This window comes from Siphateles boraxobius, unplaced genomic scaffold (genome assembly GCF_051911475.1).
Source record: "Siphateles boraxobius isolate OS27281-9 unplaced genomic scaffold, OSU_SipBor_1 13, whole genome shotgun sequence".
NCBI lineage: Eukaryota > Metazoa > Chordata > Actinopteri > Cypriniformes > Leuciscidae > Siphateles > Siphateles boraxobius.
Genome location: NW_027508733.1, coordinates 28106460 through 28123975, shown reverse-complemented (window position 1 = coordinate 28123975; position 17516 = coordinate 28106460). Strand labels below are relative to the sequence as shown.

At 39.4% G+C, this 17516-nt stretch overlaps 1 protein-coding gene and 1 pseudogene across 1 annotated transcript in view; both read right to left on the bottom strand.

Annotated features, from left to right (window-relative positions):
- Window positions 1–17516, bottom strand: part of LOC143736249 (uncharacterized) — a 115466-nt gene that overhangs the window by 76518 nt on the left and 21432 nt on the right. The window lies entirely within an intron of this gene.
- On the bottom strand, window positions 2595–16275 carry LOC143735537 (interferon-induced very large GTPase 1-like; annotated as a pseudogene).

Genomic DNA, 17516 nt, shown 5'->3' with positions numbered 1-17516 from the left:
TAGTGTTGTTAGAGTTTATTGGTTGAAACTGATAACAATATGTGCAGATTGTTTATTTTTCTTTCCCGTTCCCTGTGGTTTCCGACGCCACGAGGTTATTGGATCAAAGATGGCGAGCCAGTGAAACTCCGGAGAAAGAATATCGCGAGCCAGTGACGTTTTCTACGTTCCATTGCTTCAGTGAATTCAAGGATCTTCACTCATTGAACTTTTCCCTGAGTGAACCTGCAAAATTATCAGATAAGAACTTTTGATCATTTACTACCCAGGTAGATACTAAAAAAGACAATTTTCTTCTTTTCCTGGTTTTCTTTTATGGGCCCATGGTTTATTTTGTTTAATTCCTATTATTGAATTTTTATTTTATTTTACTTAACAATATTTGCACTTTCATATTCTAATAGAAATTTTGTACTAAGCTGTGCAGTTGTTTAAATCTGATTTACGTGTTATGGTGTGACCCACAAATACTGCCTCCTAGAGCCTAGGTGTTGAATTTCAGTGGTTCTAATATCTTGAGCTAGAATTGAGTAGAAGCTGCGTTACACCCGTGTGACAAGTTTTCGCTGAGTTACAGTTAATTTTCGGACGCGTTTCAGAATGGACTTTACTGACAGAGAGAAAAAAGGTTCTGTTTGTAAGATAAGATTTAAAGAGCATTTCCTCAGATGTCCACAAACTTTTCAAGGTGTGACAATAGAATTCTATGATCAACAGTGTCAAACGCTGCACTCAGATCTAAAAGCATTAAAATTACTCATTCTGGGTCCCAAGAATCAAGAGATAACAAAATATCATTCAAAACTCTTAATAAAGCAGATTCAGTACTGGTTAATGCTAAAAGCAGACTGGAATTTTTCAAGAATACTTTTCGCATCAAGGAAGCTCTGTAACTGCAGTAACACAGTTTTCTCAAGGATCTTAGATATGAAAGATACATTTGAAATGGGTCTAAAATTTGATAAATTAGTAATGTCTATATTTGGCCTTTTCAATATTGGTTTCACCATGGCATGTTTGCAGAGAGCTGGAACAAAACCTGAGAGAAGCCATAAGTTTATGATGGACAAAATCCATGACCCAACATAGTGAAATATCTGTTTAAAAAAACATGTAGGTAAAATATCAAGAGATGAGACAGTAGGCTTCAACTTAGCAACTATATCTGTTAAACAGGATATGGTAATTGGCTCAAAACAGTTTAAAAACCTGATGGCCATGGGAGTATCTGCAGGGTCAATAGTCGAAGGTAGTATGGACTGTCTGATTGTTACTATTTCCTCCACAAAAAATCTCAGAAAATGTTCACAAATAGAAGCAGATTCAGTAAAGATAATTATTTCCTACAGGGTTAAAAACAGAGTTTAAATTATTAAAAAAAGATCCTAGGATTGTTTGAGTTTTTAGCTATCGGAAAAATAATGACACTTGAAGGTTTTAACAGCTTTTTGGTATGATATTAAAGACTCCCGTAATATCTCATAGGACTCATAGGACTGATTTCCTCTCACATGACTTTTCCCCATTCATCCCAATTACCCCCCACTAAACTCACCACATGCATAAAACTCAATGGACTCAGGGGAGGCAAGAAAGACGCTGACTCCCGCTGTAACTTTACCTGCTGTTGTCACTGTTTGACACTGTTACTTTAGAAAAACAAGTGACTTTTACACTTTTATGTCACATTTTGCAATATTTGCGTTTCTTTATTTTTGTAATATTGATTATTTTCTCATTCAGTTTCTTTGAGGAAACTCTGCCTTCCTTGCCTCCTCAGGGGAAACGCCCCTGATATTTATGTATAGAAATATCTTGAGGAACATTTGCATATTCATAACTCTCCACTACTGTAGATAAATGTGTCATGAAATTCCATCTTCAATAAAAGTCTTCAATAAAACCAATGTTGGAGCTGAAAGCCTCATGGGCAGCAATCCGTCAAACTATGGTGTAGCTATGTAACTATAGGGTAGCTTCGGGCTACCTGAGTTTGAGTCCCGATTCGCGAACCTTTTCCGAACCTGCTGCCCCGCTCACACTTTGCTTCCTGTCTTCTCCTCAACTATACTATCCAAATAGAGGCAAAAAACACCAAAAATAAATCTTCATAAATAAATAAAACCAATGTCCACACAATGATGTCTCTATGAGTCTGGTTCCTATTTAATAATGACAGACTTTACAAGAATGCAGTACTATCCATTGCAGTGCATCATGGTTGTATATCAACAGCGAAAACAGGACTCTTTACCCAACATATACAGGCCTAATTAATACAATTTTGAAACTTTGTATTAATGCACTGTATTGATATTTCAGAGATACAAAGGAAGATTTTAAGTGCTTTTGTACATTTTAGAGCTTGTTGTATGCATTGAATGTAACAAGAGCAATTCAGAGATTCTTCACAATATCTTGTTTCAAAAGAGGGTAAGTAAATGATGACAGAATGTACATTTCTGTCTGTTAGCCTATGTGTTATCTCAGATATAGAGGTATAGATGAATTCAGAATTGTGTTCCAGTGTGAAACAGAAACTCATTTCAAACTGGGGTCTATGAATCGGAGACCTAATAATTTATTTTCATCTGTCATTGGGTGTATTTATCTAAACTCTCGATAGCTTGCTCTTTTGAGTATTGGCTCCATTCATATGAAATGTCATCCCACCTGTCGAACGTTTTCTCAGAGCGTTTTTCTAGATCTTTCTGAAATCTGCACACAAACCACTTCCAGTATGGCAGTTCAGAGTAGTCAGGAGTGATGCTCCACTCTGCATAAACATTTCCTGCTTTTCTGTATTCTCTACATGGAATCCACTGACCTGTATAGAACATTTTAAAAGTTTTCACTAAAGATGTACAAAAATCTGCACTGAGACACTCTGATTCCTCATGACAGCACCCAGTCAGACCATTTACTCGATGGAAAGGAACGCTGTGATCTCCAGCATGGTTTTCTAAACTGTCGGTGCGGGTGGCTCCACAAAACGGACACTGAACCCAGCAGCACTGACAGAGATGATCAATCAGAATCTCATCTGGTCTGTCCTTATGTTCCAGATTTTCTGGAAATGTCTCTGTGTGGAATTCATGTTGTATTTCAGATAACACTGAACCAAGTTCTTCGTGTATCACATCTTCTAGGACATTGAAATCATCAACAACATCATGACTCACTCCGCTGAGGTCCTTTACAGAGAATATCAGCAAATCTGAGAGCTGCAGTGTGAAATGATCTAACCACTTCTGAACATCTCCACTTGTTTTGTTGACCAGTGTAGTTGGTCTATGAGTTGCTTCCATGATCTTTTGCTGCAGGAGTTTAATGTTCTCCTTCATCTTGGGCCGAACACGGACTCCGAAGTTATCAGTGATGTACTGATTGACTTCATCTCTGATGAAGCTCTTAAAGTGATCTCTGGGACTGTCAAAGTATTTAATGAATTTGTCAAAATCCTCCTGTTCTGCCCGTGTTTTGAGGATGTATTTCTCCACTTTAGATCTGTTTCCATTTAGCGATTCACAGTTTGTCTTAATTTCATCAGTCAAATCTCTGGCAGTATCTTTGTAGACACTCTTTTGAATGGGCTCTTTCAGTTTCTGACAGATGATCTCTGCAAAAATGGCAGCTGATGTTGCACCTTGACAGTATTTCTGGAAAATACTATAGTACTCTTTGCTCTTCTTTTCAAAGTAGAAAACAGGATCATTGGATTCCCTGAACTTTCTGTGCTGGTCAGTAATTAACTTGTTTTCTCTCTTACAGATGGACATTACCAAAACCATGTAAAACTACTTTGTAAACACATACTTTACAGTACCTTCTTCATAAAGCATTACTCTTGACTTAATGTGATCTGCAAGTTCTTGAATGTAGCTTTTGTTGTAGCCCATCTTTGAAATGTTATATGACGTGATCATTTTATCTACATGCTGAGCAATGTCATTGACTAAGTTTTTTATTTGGGTTTCATCTTCTTTAGACAGAGTGTAATTTGATTTCTCTTTGTCTGTTTTGATGTCATTTTTAGCATGTCCTGTAAATCCACTGGATTTCTTTACCTGTACATAATCTGAATAACTCCGCACAGAGAAAACATCCCTGCTCTCTGTCCAGATGTCTACAGGTACACTTTCATGGATATCACTGAGGAGTTGCTTCATGTCTCTTAATACATCAATGTCTTTGATTGGAAGAGTTTCTCTGGTAATCTTCTTAACACACTTTTTCCAAAAGGAATCAAACTCTTTTTTCAGATTTGTTTCATCATTTGCTTTGTCTTTGAGCTTTAAGGCGAGTTCTTTGCTCTTTTCCAAGAGAGTATTTTCATGACGTGTCCTCTGAGCATCAATTTTTTTCTTCATATCTCGCTGCTGAAGAATTTCATTTAATTTCCTCATTGTTTCTCTCACAATGTTCTCCTGAAGCTCTTTGATTTTGATGTCAAATGATGCTTTCCACTGTATAATTTTATCTTTATCTTTGTCTTTCTCAAAGAATTCTGACATTGATTTTTCTACTTCTCCACTTTTCACTTTTAGTTTTCCTTTAAGATTGCTTTCTGAAACCTCATCAATGGTTTCATTTTCTATGTTGTTGTAGAGTTTGTTCTCTATTTCCAGCATGGCACTGCGAAGACTCCAAGACCACTTGCTGTATTCTGTCTCCAGTTTTCTGTATGTTGCAATTTCCAGAGAATTTCTGAAGCTAAACACAAACCGTTCATTCAGCAAAGCATTCCAGAGATCATTAATACGAACTTTTAGGTGTGTCAACTCTAAACCATCTGATTTTGAGGCTTGGGTAAAAAAAGTTGTCTTTAGCTCTTGGATGTTTTCACAGTATGATGGGTTTGGTGGTGCCATCGGTGGGCTGCCCTCCCAGAGCTGCGCAAAATATTTCACATCCTTCTGTATATCAAAAGTAATGACATCACTGAAACATTCTGCATCACAGACTTCATCTTTAGCAGCGAGTTCGGTCATCTTATCCAGCGTGTCGTGAAGCCGCCTCCTTCCCTCCAAGTTTTTCTCTATAGCAGTGATGTCTGATACGTTCTGATGCACAAACATACAGCTGGGATTCCGTCTGACCTTTTTCATCCTCATGAAGGCCTGAACAACGATCTGAAGAATGTCCTGCAGCTCGGATGGGCTTTCTCCAAAGATATTGATCAATGTCATATTACCAAGACCAACAACAAATGTGGCCATTTCATTGTCCTGATGTCTTGTTGACCTTCCAGACAGTTCAAGTGCATGAAGTCCCTCAGTATCAACAACCAGAATATAGTCAAACTTCAGCTGTTCTTTCATCTCCTCTGACACTCTGACCAGCTGCATGAAAGCTCCTCTGGTGCACCTGCCAGCGCTGACAGCAAACTGCAGTCCAAACATGGCATTCAGCATAGTGGATTTCCCTGAGCTCTGAATCCCTAAAACTGACAGCACAAAGACTCTCTTGTCTCCCAGTTTCTTGATGAGTTAATGTAGAACAGCAGTAACCCAGACCACAGGAACATGAGCAGCATCTCCATCCATCAGCTCCAGTGGAAATCCAGAGATCATCATGTCTGCTGCAAGACTCGGGAGAGAAGAGAAATTACATGGTAGTCCTTTCTTGTTCTTATTCACTGATTGACATGATTCATACATCTGACCGATCTCCCTCAGGATGTGCTCCAAGCCAAAGGTTGCAGCTTGAAGTTCTTCTCATATCCTATCAAGTTCTGTGTGTTCATCTGTTAAATTTGTTGCCATTTGTTGCTCAGGTATGTCATTTTTCTCTTTTAGTTTTAAGACTTCTGACCACTTTTCATCATACTTATAATGTAGAGCAGAAAGGTCAGCTGATGTATATTCATCCAGGAGAATTGCGAGCCATTTCAGAAAAAATATCTTCTCATTTGGAGACTGTGAATTCATTTCTGTTATAAACAACTTCATGAACCCTCCAAAGTCCAACACATGCTGCTGTTCACGGATTATCTTCATTTCCTGTTTTATTTCCATGTCTGTTTCATTTCTCTGAGATCGATGTAGTTCTTTGTTCTTTTCACACCACTGATGCCACAGTTTCCCCTGACAGGGCAGAAATAATTCTTTGATTTCTGTCAGATCTTTTTTATCCAGTAAACCCATCATCTGCTGTGCTGCTTCTTTCCCTCTCCTGCAGTCATTGTCATGATCCTCATCTACTCTGATACCTGAGTGTTTGGACACATCTAAAAGTCTGAAATTAAAATATGGTTCTGATGATGAGGACGAGAGACATTTATTTATAGCTTGTATGAGTTCTTCAGATACATCTGACTGATTTCTGTCTTTTAATCCAATTTTGTATTTTCCTTTTCTTGTCTCATTTACTGTACTTTCATCCTCAGTAAAAAGACAAATTAGTGGCTTTCTGTCCTTGTACAGGTTTTGGATCTGTACTCCACTCTTGTCATTCTTGTCAAGTCGTGGTAGGATAACAACATTGACTGAGGACATTTCAGTGAGGATCTGCAGCTGTTTCTCGTTGGCTCCTGCATCACCGTGAAGGTTGCATAAATTTATCTGTGTCTTTCCCAGAGGGGCAGTACCAGGCGATCTCCACCACTCCATCCATCAGTACTCTGGAGTTGCTGCTGCCTTTGCAGTTCCTGTGGAAGAACGTGTTGTGTTTCTCATTTATCAGACTGTTCATCATCTGAGATTTGGATGATGACAATGAGCCAAACCTGAAGAAAGACACCATAGGCGTTTCTGCCTTCCAGACTGGCTGGATTTTAGTGATGATTTCATTGTTGATATCTTTCATCTTCCAGCTCTTGTTGATTTGTCTGAATGTCCAGAGAGGAAACTCAATCTCTTGTGTGAATGGATCCGGAACAAGCAAAAGCAGAGCGTACTGACACTGAGACAGTTTAGTCACCATCAGCTGCTTCAGGAAACCATCAGCACAATGAAATGCGGCCATCTGAACATCCATCAGGTGAATAGCATCTCTGTTTGCATGTTCATTGTTTTTTCCCTCCATTTCTCTGAAAATGTCGACATCACTCTCATCTTCAGATAAATCATTGTTTATTTGTTGTCTGCCTTGCTGCTTACCTATAGTTTTAATGTATCTTGCTTTGTAGTTCATTATCAATAGTTTTTGTAGGAAAGTCTGAATGAGGTCCTCCTCTGCACAAGACTCATAAGACTGTAATGAATGCTGTGTTAGTTGAAGAACATGTAAAGCTCTTAATTTGCAGTAATCTCTATTATCAAGACAGAGTCTTTGAAAAAGATGCTCTATTTTTTCTCTGATTCCATTTTCTTTGCTTTGATTCAGTCTTGCACCATCTTCTGAACGACTGTCCAATTTTGCCTGAGAAACAAAACAGCACAAATAAAGAAAGTTTGCTGTGGATTAGCGTATTAACTTACTTTGTAATAAAGACGCTTTCTTGTGTAAAGGGATCTCAGAAAGTAATAAGCCATATCTCTAAGGGATTTCTAACTTCTTGTTCCTCTTCTATTTTTGCACTTCACTCAACACATACCCCAAGTTTCTCTCTTGTTTCTGTTGTTGTAGTTGATTCAAGGCTGTCTTCATTTCTTGTGGGTTGATCTTTTGACAGAAAAAATGAAGAGAATATTATAATGGGAAAAAAAATCAATGAATAAACAAAAATATAACATGTATTTTAGGCTGTAGCTCATTCGGCTTACAGAGATAGTTCACCCAAAAATTTCATAATTTACTTACACTCATGTTGTTCCAAATTTGTATAACTGTCTTTCTTATGTAGAACACAAAAAGTTATATTTTTTTGAAAAATCTAAAAAAATAAATAAAAAAATTGTTCATACGATGAAAGCCAGTTGGGTCCAATGTTGCTCTTGACCCTAATGTAAAAATGTATAAAATATCTTTAGTTTTATTCCTTAGATGAAAGACAGTACCAACATAAGGGTGAGTAAATGATGACGGTGGTTTGTGAAACTGGATTCTGTTGTTTCTGTTGTCTTTAAGTTTTGGTTGTTGTTCTTACTCACTGATGTTATTTAAAGAGGACTTTAATAGTCCCATGACCTTTTGCACAAGCCACACTGTGACTCTGGGAAAAGAACAGATAAGTGACTAGCCAATTCAAAAGCACTCTTGTAAGTATTTTACCAGTGATAAGGAGCAATATGATTTCTTAGTGGTTGTCAATACTGGTCAAATGCCTTTCCTCTTATAGAGGTGAACAATGCATGTATCTTTCAATTACTGAGGAATGGATCTGATGAAAAGGAGAGAAACAACTCCGTTAACTTCTCTAAGAACGGGACCACTGATTTTATAAACTTCTGCAGGTATGGCTTCTGCCCCTGGAGCTTTGCCGCTGGATAGCTGGCTAATAGCTTTTCTAACTTAGACTACCGATGGTGGGTCGTCCATGGCGCTTTTGATGTTGATCTGGGGGATCGTCTCAATCACATTATCAGTGATAGATGATGTTTGATTGAGGACATTTTCAAAGCATCCAGCCTATCTTTGCAGGATCTGGGCTTAGTTTGCAATCAGATTCTGTCTTTTCTTTTACCATCTGCACTTAGGAGGGGGGAACTCCCAAGGGACTAAGGTCTGTATAAAGTGTTTAGAGTTCATGATTCTTATGGCTTTTCTCTAAGACTTCAGGCTGTTACCAAAGTGAAGAAGACTGCTCTGAGAGACGTCTTGTTTGCCGATGATTGCGCCCTCTATGCTGGCTCTGAACCAGAGATTCAAGTTAATATGGAGAAGTTCTGCACAGCTTGCAATCATTTTGGACTCACTATAAATAGCAGGAAGACCAATGTCATGTATCAGACTGCTCCTCATGCATCATACACAGAACCCACAATCAAAGGGCAGAAACTAGAGGTGGTGGACCAGTTCACTTACCATGGCAGCACCCTTTCCCATGTAGTTACCTTGATATAAAAATTGAAGACAATTAAATTGAAAGACTACAGAGCGATGATACACACTACCCTCCTATAAGTTTGTAAAACGTTGACTGTGTATCAGAGCAACGCAAGTAGCTTAACCACTTCCACATTAACTGTCTTCACAGAATACTGAGCATCCGATGGCAAGATAGAATACCAGTCACTGAAGTACTCTCTAGAGCAAGTCTACCATGCACTGCTGATGAGAGAACATATCAGGCAGACAGGCCATTTCATCCATATGCCAAATGAACGCAGACCCACCCTGCTAAAAAAATCCAGCATGGATTCCGCTGGTTAGTGCTGGTATAGTGCTGGTCCAGGCTGGTTTATGCTGGTATAGTGCTGGTCTAGCTTGTGGACAAGCATATTAATGCTGTTCTCAACCAAAACGGAGCTGGTGAAGCTGGTTTACCAGTATGGTCATGCGGGGATGAGTGCGAGTAGGCCAGCTGTCTGTATGCAAGCAGTGTTTTGGGGACCAGCATTGTTTTTGCTTGGGCAAAGTGGGCAGCGCCCAGCGGAGGGGGGCGTGCACCTGAGACGCATCTCTCTGTATGGAACCTGCCAACGTCACCTGTAACCGCTACGTCACGTACCACCACAAACATCCAATAGGAAAATTCAACTGCAGTAGCCACCGTTCAACCTGAAGAGGGCAGCACTCAGACGTTTTTAAACCATATATTGTAGAATTAAAACACTTTAAACCCAAATGTCAAAAAATTTACTGGAATCAATGAACTGCGTTTATGAAGCTCCATTCTTACAGATCATTAACTAAAAAAAGGTGTTTTAGTGTTTAGTTACCCTTTAATTGAATTGTATGATTATAACTTTGTAATTTCGTTTGGTCCCTTAGCTGAAAGTAGCTGAAAATTTGAATTGTTTTAGTTATGATTAAATTAGGGACTGTTTGTTTTTTATTTAAGGGGCTACTGGAGGAGTTTTGAGATCTATAGTCAAAATAGACTTGACCCTCCCTTCGCCAGCAATGCATTTTTTTACGACACTCCAAAAAAGGCATGACCCTTCCCGATAATTTATTGATTACTTCTGTACTGGTTTGCGCTTCGCAAAGATGTTCATATATCTCTATGCATAGTAGACATACACCAAACGTTCATGGGTCCTGTACAATAAACTCTGTTATTTGTGTTTGTTTTCAGACATGATAACAGTTTTTTTATACTTGTGCTTATGTGATATCTCGATTTTTGATCGTGGATGGTTTAATGTCTCCACGATCTGCTTTTGAAGAAATATGGTATTGTGCTACAGTGCACATTCTATCAACTGCAGTTCTGGCGCCTCACGCCCGTTTCACCCCTTATTTACCCCTTATTTACACTGCAAATGTCTGCGGCCCATTACGGCTGCGACACGGCTACCGGAGCTGATCGCGCCCAGTCTAGTCAATGCTTGTGCTTACACCAGCCGTGATGCGGCGCGTTTCAGGAGCGTCCCAGATGCTGCTCTCCGCGCCATTTCGCTAAAAGATAGGCACCTAGTCTATTTTTGAAGGATGCCGCGTCCAAGCCGCACCGTAAATACAAAATAAAAGTAACCCCTTATTTACACTGCACACGTCTGCGGTGCATTATGTCTCCGACAAGGTTTTATTCTGTCCTTCATGCGATCCAAACTCACACCAGGAGCATTTCAGAAGCGAAGCGACTGGATGTGCGAGACCATGTGATTTGCCTGTCCGATGTGGTTTTTCTTGATTTTTGGGTTTCTACCTTACAGTCTATGGTTTCTACCATGGATATATTGGTGTGCAATACAATTGGGAGTCTGCACAGTGTGTTTATTTTGAAATCGACACTTTTTTGACTTTTATTTTGACTTTGACGTTTGTTTGTTTTTTAGCACCCGTGCTGAAGTGATGGTGTTAATTACCTCTGGGGGTAAGTCACCTTGAACCTCCGCAGTCTGTATTCCAGAAGTCTGGATGGGGGTGCAATAGGATGCCCCGTTTCTGAGTCAGAAGATCTTTCCTCAGAGGAATGGGCCAGGGAGGGACTGTCGTAAGGAGCATGAGTTCTGGGAACCAAGTTCGTGTGGGCCAATATTGAGCCACAAGAAGGACCTGCTCCTCGTCCTCCCTGACTTTGCACTGTGTATGCGCAAGTAGCCTCACTGGGGGAAACGCATATTTGCGGAGGCCCCGGGGCCAGCTGTGTGCCAGTGCATCCGTGCCGAGTGTTCCCTCGGTCAGGGAGTAAAACAGCTCGCAGTGGGAGGTCTCTGAGGAGGCAAACAGGTCTACCTGAGCTCAGGGTTATCTAATTTAACCATTTGTGGCTTGTGTTTTGAATACATGTTCCCCTGCACTTTAGGCACTTTGCACACATTTGTTCTGCATCTTGTAACTTGATTTGGACTTATTTCGTTTTTTATTTTTTTTATTAGAAAGCTATATATGTACTAATTTTATTCTGTAAATTAATTGTTGATTATTTTTCGGTGCATCGATGTTGCGCTCTGTACTTAGAGCCTGCTCGCACAGACAATTTAACCGACTTTATTTGATTTGCATGTGAAATGCAAATCCTGTCTGCAGTGTGGCCTTTCTGCAGTTATTTGTTATTTCTTAGTTTTATTGATCCGAAATATTTATCTACAATTTCTTCTATATCTTTGTGTGATGTTATGTGCATCGCAGCTTTAAAATGTTAAAGCCCCGCCCCCTCCCGAACCCCACACACATGATTCCACTATTAGTCGACTATAGGGAAGACTTGACGATTCTGATTCAACAATGAAAATCCTTAGTCGGGGACCCCCCTACTAGCAACTCGAGGCACTTGATGTGCCAATGCAGTTGGGGGTCCGTCCCCTGACACTGCATGCCTGTTGTACGTGGCACCCCAGCCGGTGGCAGAGGCATCTGTGAATACCACAGCATGCCTGGATACTTGTTCCAAAGGGAACTCCTGCCCGCAGAAACGAGGGATCTGACAATGGGCTGAAGGTCTGGTGGCACGCCGGTATGATTGCCACCAGGTGAGTGCCATGATGCCACGCCCACCTCGGGACTCGGCCGTGAAGCCAGTGCTGAAGCGGTCTCATATGAAGCAAGCTGAGTGGGTTTACCGCTGCAGCCGCTGCCATATGCCCCAGGAGCTCCTGAAAGATTTCAGTGGGACCGCTGTCCTGCCTTTGAACATGTCCAAGCAGTTCAGCACCGACTGAGCACGCTGCTCTGTTAGGCACGCTGTCTGTGCGACCGAATCCAACTCCATACCGAGAAACGAGATCCTCTGCACATGGGAGAGTTTGCTCTTTATCCAGTTGACCTGAAGACCCAACCAGCTGAGGTGCCTGAGCACGAGGTCCATGTAGTTCACATAGCTGATCTCGAGAGTGTGCTAGTATGAGCCAGTCGTCGAGATAACTGAGGATGCGAACGCCCTGTTCTCTCATGGGAACAAGGGCCCCCTCCGTGACTTTCATGAAGACACGGGGGGACAGGGACAGCCCGAAGGGTAGGACTTTGAACTGAAATGCTTGACCTTCGAACGTAAAGCGCAGAAACGGCCTGTGTCGGGGAAGAATCGAGACATGAAAGTACGCGTCCTTCAGGTCGATCGCTGCAATCACGGGGACGGATGCATTCGAAAATGCGACTCTGCGTGAGCATTCTGAACGGTAGCTTGTGGAGGCTCTGATTCAAAACTCGCAGATCCAAGATCGGTCGCAACCCACCACCTATCTTGGGTACAATGAAGTAGGGACTGTAGTGCCCTGACCTCATATTGGCTGGAGGGACTGGCTCTATCTCGTACTTCGCCAGTAGGACTGCGATCTCCTCGCGCAAGACATGGGCATCGGCTGCTTTCACTGTAGTGGAGTGGATGGCCTGAAACTTGGGGGGACGCCGGATGAACTGAATCGATGAGCCAGCGAGACGGACTGGGGAGCGCTAACCAGTCTCGCAGAGACCGTACAAGCGGTACCAAAGGGACCGTAGGCGTACCCAGCAGCAAGGTGGAACACAGGGACGTGGCTATTTGGGTACTGCTGTTTTTTGAGGCCAGCAGCGGAACACAAACAGAAGATTTTTCCACCCGGCCCTCTTCCGGGGGAGGAGCGGTGCGGTCACCGTCTCCTGGAGAGAAGTCCCATCCATCTTTGGGTCACCTGTCACCTCTAGGGCCCCTTACCTCTGGCTTTGCCGCCCTTCTTGGCGGGGGCCTGGACGTACGGGGTGGCCTGCCTGCGACTGGCTCCACGGCGCCGTTTAGGTGGAGGCTGCTGCTGCGGTGTGGGAGCAGGGGCAGATGCAGGAGGACGCCCCCGGCTATGAGCAGACTGAGGAGCTTCGGGTGGTGGGGTAGAGGCAGCAGCTGACCGCCGCGGCAGGATGTGTTTGATAGCCTCTGTCTGCTTTTGTACAGCCGAGAACTGCTGGGCGTAGTTCTCGTCCGCGTCGCCAAAGAAGCAGGTCTGGGTCACAGGGGAGTTAACCCACTGGGGTCTAAGGTGTTTTTGGGGTCCTTGAGATGTTTTGACATGCCCTGACATTTGTGCTTTTTTCAGTTTTTTTACACTCAAACAGGTTTACCATAATATGTGAGCAACATGTATGTACATGTTTGTATTTTTGAGAGAATATTGTTTATGCATGGTTATTTATAAAACTAAAAATTAAAGTTTCTGAAATAAGGCCACAAAACACATACTAAATATATGTCTAGGGCTGGGTACCGAGTTCGGTACTTTTTAGGTACCGACCGAATTGCCTCGATACTACCGAGTACCGAAACATGTCTTGTTTTTCGGTACCAAGTTTGCGTACCTAAGTGGTTAATCTCGTCAACGTCAGTCGAACAATAAACATGCAGCATGATTGGCTGTGGCGGAAAAACACTAGTTTACGCGGCTGCCCAGAGACGTGCCTCTGCCTCGTCGCACGTGAGGCTGTAGTGTGTATGTGTGTGTGTGTGTGTGTGTGTGTGTAAGCGTCCAACCCAGATAGATAGAAAATATGTAGAAATGATCAAAAGTGTACCTATGTACCCGACTCAATGCCATAAGCACACAATGCAATATTTTCGACAAGATAATTGCTGCCAAGAACGGCAACACGGTAAATCTGGTAATGCACTTAAAAGCGCACAGAATACACTCCAGAGTAGAACGTTTATCAGCCTTCGACTACAAGAACTGGAGCTCGTCACATATAAACCAAAACTCAGCGTATAGGATACTTGCCTCACAGACATGAGAAATGGTTCTATATATGTTCAAAATATGTCTACTTTTAAACGAAACAATTAGAAATAAATAGTTTGATTACCTAATCCATATAGGCGCGCGCACGTTCACTACTGCAGGGATGACAAGTCAGCATCGCAAATTCGCAATAATCATCTTTGCAGCCAACAAGTTTAGTAAACACTTGTTCATTAATAAACAATTAAAATATCTCCTTGCTATCGTTTCCCGACACATCCATAATCATTAGGCTACTTTTGCCAGTGCTTTGCGCAAGCTTCATGTGTGCTGAGCACGAGGCATATATCCCGCACCCCAGTAGCCTATATTTAATTCAATTCACATTTATTTGTATAGCATTTTTCACAATACATATCGTTTCAAAGGAGCTTTACAGAAAATGCATGTGTCTAAATTACAATTTAGAGTGATCTGTTATCAAGGGTGACTGTGTGGAATGCATTTCAATTAATTTTCATTCAGTTTCATTGTTAAACAATGCATTAAGTTAAGGCTGAAACAATTAGCTCATTGAAGTAAAGAATACACGTTGTTAAATGATTAGGAAACATAGAAAACTTTAGCACTGGTGCTTTTTTACAGTCTCAAAATATGAGTGTAAAAAATAAAAGATTGTTTTTAGGTAATGTTATATGGATAAAATTGGTATCGAAAAAAGTATCGTTCAGTAACCGGTATCGAAGTCAAGGTATCGGTATCGGTATCGGTATCGACGATTTTGTTACGATACCCAGCCCTATATGTGTCCACAATACTTTTAACTAATGGCTGTTGTGGCCAAGAGTTTTTGCTTCAAAATGGTCTGAAAATCATCCTGCCTAATCATTCACATAAAACAATACATTGATTTAAATTTTGTAAAACACTTTTTGTTTGGAAAGGCAATATGCGTGTGGGCGTGAATTGTCCAATAATTATGTGATTCACACCTGAGAAGACAATGACTCAAATAATGAGGCTTTCATTCAGGTGTGTCACACAAGAGAGAATGTGAGGAGAAAAAAAAATAATAATTTATATTATCATTATAAATTATATATATATATATGTACACTCCCGTTCAAAAGTTTGGGGTCGGTACGATTTTTAATGTTTTTAAAGAAGTCACTTATGCTCACCAATGCTGTATTTATTTAATTAAAAATACAACAATAAATCAGTAATATTGTGAAATATTACAATTTAAAATAACTGTTTTCGATTTTAACATATTTTAAAATATAATTTATTCCTGTGATTTTAAAGTTTAATTTTCAGCATCATTACTCCAGTCTTCAGTGTCACATGATCCTTCAGAAATCATTCTAATATGAGGATTTGATGCTCAAGAAACATTTCTCATTATTATCAATGTTGAAAACAGTTATTTACATTTTTATTTCAGGATTCTTTGATAAATAGAAAGTTCAAAACAACAGCATTTATCTGAAATAGAATATTTTGTAACATTAAACACTACCGTTCAAAACTTTGGGGTCAGTAAGTATTTTTATTTTATTTTTGGGGGAAATAAATAAAATAAATCAATACTTTAATTCATCGAGGAATTAAATTGATCAAAAGTGACAGTAAAGACATTTATATTGTTATAAAAGATTCTATTTCAAATAAATGCTGTTGTTTTTAACTTTCTGTTCATCAAAGAATCCTAAAAAAAAGGTACACAACTGATTTCAACATTGATCATAATCATAAATGTTTCTTGAGCATCAAATCATCATATTAGAATGATTTCTGAAGGATCATGTGACTGAAGACTGGAGTAATGATGCTGAAAATTCAGCTTTGATCACATAAATAAATAATATTTTAGAATATATTAAAATCGAAAACAGTTATTTTAAATTGTAATAATATTTCACTATATTACTGTTTTTTGTTGTATTTTTAATGAAATAAATACAGCATTGGTGAGCATAATCGACTTCTTTTAAAAACATAAAAAATCGTACTGACCCCAAACTTTTGAACGGCAGTGTATATATATAATCCAAATATAAATGAAAGTCAAAAGCACATTTTTAGTACATAGTCATACCTGGAAACAAATCCTGTTCAAATAGGCTATATGGGCCATTCTATAGAATTTGTTCAAAGTTAAAGTTGGAAACATCTTGAAAAGAAAATTGTCTTTTCCCATAAATTTCTTATAAAGTATTCTTTTTTAAAGTAGGCCAATACATTTTATCGTACATATTTTAAAGTTAAGGATTCATTAGTTTGATATAGCTCCTTTATATCAAACACTATAATAACATCTTAGTTGATGAGTTTATTTTGATAGAACATACTATATATTTACCATATGAGCAGAAACTGGCTAACAAAAGCTTATTTGATGTCTATTTTAGAATTAAAATGTTATAATCTATACAAAACTACGAAATGTTGTCTTTCATATTTCATCTGTAACATCAACAACAGCGCCCATATGTGCCCTTAATTCATTCACACACAGAAACGTGATTAAAATTTAAAAAGCAGGCAGCAGAGCTGTTGTACACACTATTGATCCTTTTCACATTTCTAGGAGGATTGGAATGCAAAACTAAACTATGGCATGATAAACTTTTATAAAAGTGAATTGCAACAATAGGATTCATACATCTACATCTATACAGACCAATGTGAATGTTTTATGCTTTTTAACGTTTTATTTTGCTTTGAGGCCCTAGTTTAATCATGTAAAGCGGCCCTGACAGTAGCGGTCTCTTAACTGTAGGACGTTCACAGTGATATAAACTACAGAATCAAGTTTAAAGGTTTTTTGGTAACACTTTACAATATGGGTGCACTAATAAGCATTAATTCATGCTTAGCTAATGCACAGATAATACTGAATTAATGTGTAACTAATGATTATCTAAGCTATTCATTAATGATTACCACATTAGGAACTAATTAAGAGTCTGTATGGTTAATGTATTAGTTCATACATGAATTGTTATTGATAAAATATGTAATTGTGAATTAATTCCCTTATAACTCGTTTTTTTAACTAATACTGTTAATTAATATGTTAATTATCAGAATGAGCCAAAGCCTTGTATTTCAACTTCCAGATAATACAGGTACACATTAATACATGATTAATTACTTCATTGTTAGTGCAAATTCATGTGTAAATTACCACAATTACTAAATGACTAGTTAATAATGATGTGCCTCAACAAGTAAAGTCATAACATAATGATACCTTTGCAAATCATTAGGTAATGATTCATTAAAGCAGACAACTGGTAGTTGAAGTGCATAGCTTTGACTAATTGTGGTAATTAACACATTAATTTACACTATTAGTTAATAAAATATGTTATT